The following is an 8932-nucleotide window of genomic DNA, read 5'->3' on the forward strand; positions in this document are numbered from 1 at the left end:
GCTGCCCTTGCGTGTCCCTGTCCCCTCCTGACGTCCCTCTGTCTCCCTCGCCGTGTCCAGCTCTTCGCCTTTCTCATTTCCTGTTGCTGTCCTTCCCCCTGCTTCTTTCTCCATGTCTCCCTTTCCAGCTGGCTCTCCTCCTTCTTTATTTCTCTCTATCTCTCCTCTGTCTCCTCCTGATCTCTCTCCCTCTCTCTCTGTTTCTCTCTACATGTCTCTTATCTGTCTCTGTGTTTCTGTCTCTGTTCCTCTCTGTCTACTACCTAGTTTCTATTTCTATTTCTCTCTCTCTTCTTGACTTTCCACTCTCTCTCTCTCTACCTCTCCTTCCATGGTCACAGTAGCTACTTGAAATTCTTCTTTATTCTGTGCATTTCCCTGTCTTCTGATGACCACTTCCTGTCCTCTCAGTGCCCTTTTCATAGGAGCCTCTTCTGTCCATCGTCCCTGCTTCTCTCTGCTCTTCTCTGTCCCCTGGGGCCTGTGGGATGCAGGCCTGTGGTCTGTGCTAAGGGGGCAGGATGGGCCCAAGCTCACAAATGTACGTTTACTCCTTGGGTGTCTCCTGATGATCGCACCTGCCACATATCAAGTGACCAGAACAATGATGGCGGTGACAGACTGTCCCCAACACTGCTGCCTTGGGGACAAGGTCATCGCATGCACACGAGTGCTTATATTTCTATCAGCTGGTTGTGAGGTGTTACCTAGTGACAGTGTGAGAAATAATCTCTTTATCATGAATTATTACAATGGGGTATGACTTCATGATCTCTAAATGGGTCTCTTTCTCTATGTTGTTTCATGCAAATGACTACTAAACACACTGGACTAAAACGGGCTGACAGTGGGGGAGTGAGGAAGCCTCACTGGGGCCCAGTTCACGGTCTCGGCCCGGTGCTGCTCGGGGCGCCCGCAGCTTCCCAGAAACCAGCCCCATCCCCTGCTGGTGCCGGGGTGGGGCTGGGCCAGGGCACTTTCCAGAAGAGTTGAGGGCAGCCCGGAAACCTCAGCCAAAGCTCCACATCCTGCCTGCCTTTCCCACGGGCTCTGTGGCTGCCAGGTGCACGCGGCCTTCAGGGACCTGCCCGTTCAGACGCCTCCACGTGTGGCCAGCCTTCCAGACTCGCTTGTCTGGTGAGCGGTCCAGTCGTGGGGTCCAGCCGGGGGCCCCAGCTCTCTGGGAAGCCGACGCTGTGATCTGACACATGGTGGCTGAGGGGAGAGGTCCTTCTCAGCATGGAGCTGCCCAACAGGGACATTTGAAAGCTCTGAATGACACCTCCTGAGTCTGTGAAGATTTATTACATTGACAAGGACAGAATGACAGCTTCAGTCCAAGCCCTGCCATTTGGAGGATGTGTGTCCTTGGGAAAGTCACTGTGAATGGGGATAGTAATGCTTACTCTGGAGACATCATCCACTAAGGGCAAGAGATCCGGCCAAGGTGGTTGCTTTGTAAATAAATACGATCAGGCTATCTTAAGTATAATGTAATTCTTATGACCATTTGTTCCTTGTAATAACACATCAATGTACTTCTAACAACCACATCTGACAGATCAACTAATTGGAGTCTGAAGACATTTCACCTGCTCAGGGTCATGCAAGTCAGTCAAGGAGCTTTGACTCAAACCCAAGTCTAACAGAGTCCAAAACCCATCACAGCATCCACTGCATATAAGTAGAATTCCATGTGTACATATAGTTTCTTTTAAGCTCTAAAAAGTAAAGGGCCATAAGGAAAATTCCAAAGAGGTCTCAGAACTCGAGAATTTCTCTCACATGCCAGTAAGCAAAGAGCATGAGCTATTCTTGAAGAGCAGTCATTCAGGTGACAGTGCTGGACTCCTGAACGTAGTAGAGATTCTTCTAGCACTGCTGAATTAGTAGTAGTTTGCTTTCTGTGATGACCAATAGTTTGGAGGTCATAACGGCAATCATTGTAACCTATTGAATGTCAAACACTGCACATATTCATTCCTTCCTTGCAATTCCTTGGGTATTACTCATCCCATTCTGTGGATGAGACAGAGGTGTATTTGAGCTTGCCTAGCTGAGAAAGAGCACAGCCAGAACTTCGAGTCGGCCAGGGTCTCATGGCCTGGGCTCTAAGTAAACTTCTTGGATGTTTGTGATTCGGGGCTTAATTTCTGTCCTCAGTGAGCTGTTGCTTTGAATGCAAAATGTGATGTGGTTATACTTCCCTCTTTTTCTCAATATTGTGCTTCCTGCTTAAAAACGGTGGTACTTTGCTTGTTACTTACGCTGACTTCTTGCACCCCCTGCTGGCCATTGCAGGTATGTCCTACACCTTATAATCCCTGGATTCCCAGCAAGTGAATTCTCTTACAGCAAAGACTCAGTTTAGTGAGTGGAAGAGCCCAGAAATACCAGGCAGGAGACCTCTTTTTCCACTTGTGTACTCGGTGTGCTTGGGAGTTTTAGGTAAGCGGCTCCTTCTTGTAAAATCTCCATTTCTTCAGGCACAAGTGAGAATTGTCTGATATGTTTGGTGTCCTATGTACTTGTGAAATCTACAGAGAATTGCTTGTGAATAATGCGTCTTTACATCTATATAAACGGCATCGCATTCCCGTCGATCCGTGTCTGTCCCTCCGTCTGTCCACTAGGCTCACTGCTCCTCTGTGCTGCTCCTTCTGCCGCTGGTTGCAGCCACTGCATGAATCCCTCCACTGCCAGTGACAGGCACTTGTCCTGCTGCGCCTGCCGGCTGTCACCTGTCGCTAACACCTCAGGACACATTTCCCTGGGAATGTCATCCGGGGGTCACTGGTCCTGCTAATGTGACTGACACTTGAATGCGAGTGTGATGCCACCACGTTCAAAGGCACTAACCGGGCAGAACTGGCGTCGATGAAAACGTGGAGCAGCGGGTACGCTCACGGTCACGAGCAGGCAGTGAGCTCACACCTGCACCTGCGATTCGGCCGCGGCTTCCTCCAGCTTCTCTCGTGTTCGCTCAGCTCCGGACGAGACTCGCCGCCGATGCTCCCTGTGCTCACGGGCGCCCGTCCTGAGCTTCCACATCAGTTCCTCCCCTTTTCTGTGTTTGTTCAATTCCCTTTTCTGGCGGGACCTTTTTAAATAATAAATCTTTCTTCCCCGTCTTACTGACGCTTTCCACATTTATACAAGTCTCTCCACTTATTGTGCCTTACATTTGCTATTTCCCTAACGAAGTGAATACTGGAGGCCATTTGTATGACTTACCAGGTTGTTTTCCTTTGTGCTTTGGTTTTGATTATGGTGATTTCTGCAGGGAGGAAAGTGTTCTCCAGGGAAAGAGGCCCTAAATACTGAATCAAAGAATCCCCTGAGTCACAGGCAGGTTTTTAAGTCCGCTGCCATGTGCCCTCACAGCACTGGTTCATAGCGTAATAACAAAACCTATTTTTTGTTTGAAAGATTTTCTTTCTGGCAAGGGTTTTTCTCTTTTTTAGCGTAGCAACGACACCATTTTATTGTGCCTAACCTCACCGAGAAGCTACCAGAACCGTGACGTCACTCTCAGCCTCTGAATTTCTTCCCTTCCAGGACTCCTGATAGTTCAGGATGCTTCAGAGAGGGCGGCACTCATACCTGGAGGTCTTTCTGATGGTCAGTTTTATTCTCCTCCTGAATCTGAAGCAGGTAACAAAAATGTGATTATCATCTGTGTTTTCATCCATCATTCAAAAGCTCAGCCCTCCCTCCCTCTCCTGTCAGAACACTGCTGAGCAGACATCTCACAGTGCAGGCACGTAGGAGACAGAAACAACCGAGACGTGGTCTTGATGTGGGAGCAGTGGGGAGACACAGAGTGTAGAATACATGTAACCCAGGGACACAGACCCCGTGTGACCGGCCATGTGCATCTCAGAAGACAGGCAGATGAGGGGAAGGGTCCGCTCCTCTTCTTACCCATCATCCCCTAGCCCGACCTTCCTCCCGGGTCCCCGTGTCTGAGGGTGCAGCTCTCTCTGAGCTGAGCTGTTGCCCATGAAGAAAGCAGAGCCTCCCTGGGGACTCGGCCCTTTCTTAGGCCTCACATCCCTGCCTTCTCCAGGCCATTTCCACCCTCTGTATTTCTGCCTCCTTTATCTCATTCATTGCACCGCTTCCTGTCTTCTCCACCTTTCCTTCAGCATTCCCTGCTTTGGTTTCTGCAGCCATTTGCTGCCTCGGTCACCCTCTCCCTGCCCCGCCAGAGTGCCATGTCAAATATAACAATTGCATTGTCCTATGGCTTTCTCAAACCACTCGATGAGGTGGGAGTCTCATTATCCCTATCAGAGATGAACAATTTGAGGCACTGTGCAAGGTCACTGGAACAGTCAGAGGAGGAGTTAGGATTTGAAGCCCGTCTCAGTGCTGCGGCCCACACTCACAGCTAATTCATGTGGGCCTTTACTTTCATCGTCACTTTTCTTCTTGTTTCACTATATACAACCTTTAGTATCATGCCGCATAGGAGCGTCAAGAACAGACATCCCTGCATTGTTCCTGGTCTTTGGGGAAAAGCATTCAGTCTTTCAACATTAAGTATGACATCAGCTATGGGTTTTCACAGATGCCTTTTATCAAGATGAAGAAGTTCCTTTGTATTGAGATTGTTTGATCTGCCAAGCTGAATATTCTCTTGAAGCCCTCTAGTGAATATTTCACTTCAGGTATAAAGCTTCTCTATTATAGATTTTTAAAAATATCTATTCTTTTTTGCATTTTAAGTAGTTTGCATTAGAATATCTATTTGTGGACTTTTTGTTGTCATACTTCTGTTTAATTCTTTAAACATGGTATTGTATAATTTTTGAACACATTTGTAATAGCGGCTTTGAAGTCTTTGCTAAAGAAAGTAACCGGACACACTCAAGGACAGTGTGTATTCAGTTGTGTGGGATTTTCCTACTAATATTAGTTACGCTTTTCTGGTTCTTTGCCTGTCTTCTTATTTTTTTTCTGGAAAAATGTTTTGTTGAAAATATATCACAGCAGCGCTGGACTGTGCATTTGCCCCCAGTTCGCTTTCATCACCGTTTCTATGTTGAGAATGTCCCTTGAGTTAAATCTGCGATATTATATCCGCTGCGATATGTGGCTGATTGGATTCTCCTGTGTTCTTCTTTTAATTATTTTCTTTTTCAGCCTAGATTCCTACGTAGCGCACTGTGTCTACATGGCTTACTGGTAGCCAAGAACAAGTGTGTTCAAGCAACTTAATTAAGATTTCAATCCTCTGCCAAATGTTTTAATTATCTGTGTTGAGTAACTCATTCATCCTTCAGGCAGTGGGCACACAGACCGTATGTGCTACGTGACAAGTCTTCCCACTTTATACTTTTTGCTGAGTATTTTCATGGCACCTCTACCTATGCCCATTATGAAGAACCTTCATGTCCATGGAACCGGGTGTTGGGAGGTGGGCGAGGAATGGGACTCACTCTAGACCAGAGCACCAGTGCTGATCCCTGACTTCTGCAACTTTTCAAGCATAAACAACTCTCAGATTGTTGCATGAAATTGGACATTTCCCAATCATTGAAATGGTTAGTTTTGTTTTGATCTATTTTACTTTTGTAGTCGGTTTTCAAGGAGAAGATTTGATGATCATGGCCAGAAGGCCTTGCTTACATTCACTTTTAAATTATGCAAAACATACACATTATTGTGTTTTAAATAAAAGTTTGTCTTTTTTTAGGATGCCCAAATAATTCCAAGACATGTCAGCTCTTTATGGTGAAACACCATTAACTTGACAGGTGGAGAGTAAGCCCAGAAACAGGAAGACGTGGTAAGACCATCTTCCTTAGACTCCTGTCCAAGTGGGAAGGCATTTCATCTGCCCCCGTGTGTCTACAGCAGTGGAATAAGCTGGAAAGGGAAGCCTTCCAACAGCGATACCTTTATCTATTTATGTCACCACAAATGTCACCTGAATGGTGTGACATTTATGGGGTTTAGATGTGGGACACAATCTTTCATAATGTTCTCTGCTATTCATTCTCCTGGACCAGATTTGATCTTGGCTATCACATAGCAGACATTGTCTGAAGAAAAAATGTCCTATTTGAGGTGTGTTATCTGACAAGAGGAAAGCAACTGTGAGGCAGGCTGCTTCCTCTGCCTGTGAGGACGCTCTGTCCCTAACCCGCTCCCTCGGTCTTCCCACATCCTTTTTTGTTTCCCTTCCCTGCTTGTGAGAGGAATACATGCTTTTTGTAAAACTGCACATAGAGAACCCATCCTTCAAACTCTGCGGCCATATCACGGTTTAAAGTTTAGTTTGTATCCTGACAGTTTGGTGTTTGTAATGTCACAGAATTGTGGCTATACTGCCGATATTATGTATATTAAAAAATTATAATGTAAAAATTTTACAGTCTGTTGTAGAAATTTTGGAATATCCAGAAATGATTGAAGTCACCCGATTATATTCTTCTTGTCTTTCTGATTTGTGCATATGTATTTAGGTTTTTATTTTTATAAATATCAACTTCTGGGACATACGGATTTTTCATTACATATTTGCTTTCATTTGATAGCATGAGCATTTTCTGTGCTACCATAAACACTCTCTCTCTCTCTCTCTCTCTCTCTCTATATATATATATATAGCTTCTGGGTGGCTCAGTCGGTTCAGTGTCTGACTTGTGATTTTGGCTAAGGTCATGACCTCACAGTTCATAAGATCCAGCCCCCTGTTGGGTTTCATGTTTACAGAACCTGCTTGGGATTCTCTCCCTCCCTCTCTCTCTGTCCCTCCACACTCTCGCCTTTTCTATCTCTCTCAAAATAAATAAATAAACTATGTAAATATAATTGTAAGTGGATGCAATATATTTCATGGAAATATAATAATTATTTACTTTTCTTCTACTTTCAGACATTAAGATTTTTTTTCTGATTTTTAGAAGGAAAATGTACATAATGGAAAACAAGTATTATTTTGTCAGAGATATTTCCTGAAGAAATAACTACAGAATGTAATGACAAGGTCAAATGTGCATTTGTGCAGGTCAGATCAGCTTCCTCTGTGTTTGTTCTGGGAATGCACCAAATGACAGAAGTGCCACCAGGAGGGACTTAGGAGGCTGAATTTTAACCAGAAAGAGTTTCTTAACCAAAAAGAGTTGAGGAGGGTCTGAAAATTATGGCCTTTGGACTAAACCTCAGGAACTCAGTGGTGTGGTCACAGTTTAGAATATCCTGTCTCAGGAGGGGAGCCCCATATACACCAAGCCCACTGATGATGCCTGAGTTGAATGTCAGTATATAATTTGCTCTGGGAGAGAACTCTTTCCTACACATGCTGGACTTAACCAGTAACGTGTGGTCCATGTTCATGGAAGCCAAGGCTCACCCAGAAACTGGCTCTTGATAACAGACCAAGAGGAGTGAAGTCTATGGTGTGAACATGCTGTGAATTCCGTCTGTTGAAGCCTAATCCATAATCTCAGCAATAGAGTTTTGTTTCCCCAGGCACTGGACACATTGGATCCCAGGACTGGGCACCCTGTCTGTACTGTGCTTGGGTTGGGTCGGGGTGGGGATGCTTGCGTTTGTGCTCATGTGGCTGCACAGCCCTCCTCTGCTCAACCCCCAGCACACTTTTACCTCCTGTGCATGTCTTCTATTGAGCCGTGCTCAGCTTGACTCTCCAGTCATTTGTCCCTGTAGAGGGACTTAGATGATTCAGTACATGACATTCAATTACACAGTTGAACTCAAGGCCTCCATATGTCTGTGTTGTTGTGAGGAAGGAAGCCCCTCCTTATTACCCTGTCTACACTCTACCTGTGCTAACAGCTTCACGTGCCCAGTCTTCTGTCACCATGCCTACACTGACAAAATTAGACGGGAAGTATGAGCCCCGGTAAATCAGACACCATGAAAAAGTGCAGATCATTGGTGGGATGTCAGGATTACCTAGGGTGACAAGAAGTCTGTGTGCTGGTCCATCAGAAGAGTGTCATCAGAGTGGACTGAAGGTACAGTGTCTGAACAGTCCTGGTCATATGACTTACAACTCATGAAGCAGCTACTTAGAATGAACTTGGTATAAAATAGGGGAACCCCTCACCCACAGAATAAGAGTATGTTTGGCAGCAATCGTATGCGTGTGTGCAGATGGATTTTTCTTTCATTAGCTGTGACCTTTTGGAAGTGAGCAAAGTTGGCTGTGGTGTAACTGCCCTTAATTTATCATGCAGCACCCCAGCCACAGCTTACATAGCCCCAACCAGTAGGGGCCGGTTTGACTTCAAGCCTTTTCCATGAATCAACCACATTTGACAAAGCACATAGACCAAAAAAAAAACCCTGAGAAAACAAAACACCAGCCCCTTCCTGCCCCCCACACTGTCCCCTGCACCACCGCCCTCCCCCTCTCTGCACCTGCCAGTCCAGGGCTACCCAGGTCGGGTTGGGGAAGGGAGGGGCTGAGGATTGGAAGCCACGGGGGACACTGGCTAGGAGTGCCCGGCCCTGAAATCAGCCCACATGGCTCTGGGTCATTTGCTAGTTTCCCCTGTTTGCCTCTGTGCAAACAGATCTGTGTTCCAGATCTCTACGTAGAGGCCCAGGCACTCGGCCTAAAGAAGTCTGATCAAACTCCCAAGAATCAAGGAGTAGATGGAAATTAAATTTCCTCTTTCTTGTATCTGGTGGATCTTATGTTGTTTCCACAGAGGCTCTTCTATTTGTTTTTCAAAAGCAGCTGTTTCACAGAAACAGAAGCTGATTGCAAATAAAGAAAAGATCCTCCCCAATTTTAAATGAGACATTGTTTTCATTCTCAGATATAAATTTTTTTTACTTTAAATGCATTCACTAGCACAAATAGGAAAATAAACAGTCATTTATTCTTTTCCCCACCTACCACATCCTGAACATTTTGTTTTATACCCATGTTTGTAGAAATGTACACACA

Source organism: Panthera tigris, chromosome A2 (genome assembly GCF_018350195.1).
Source record: "Panthera tigris isolate Pti1 chromosome A2, P.tigris_Pti1_mat1.1, whole genome shotgun sequence".
Taxonomy (NCBI): Eukaryota; Metazoa; Chordata; class Mammalia; order Carnivora; family Felidae; genus Panthera; species Panthera tigris.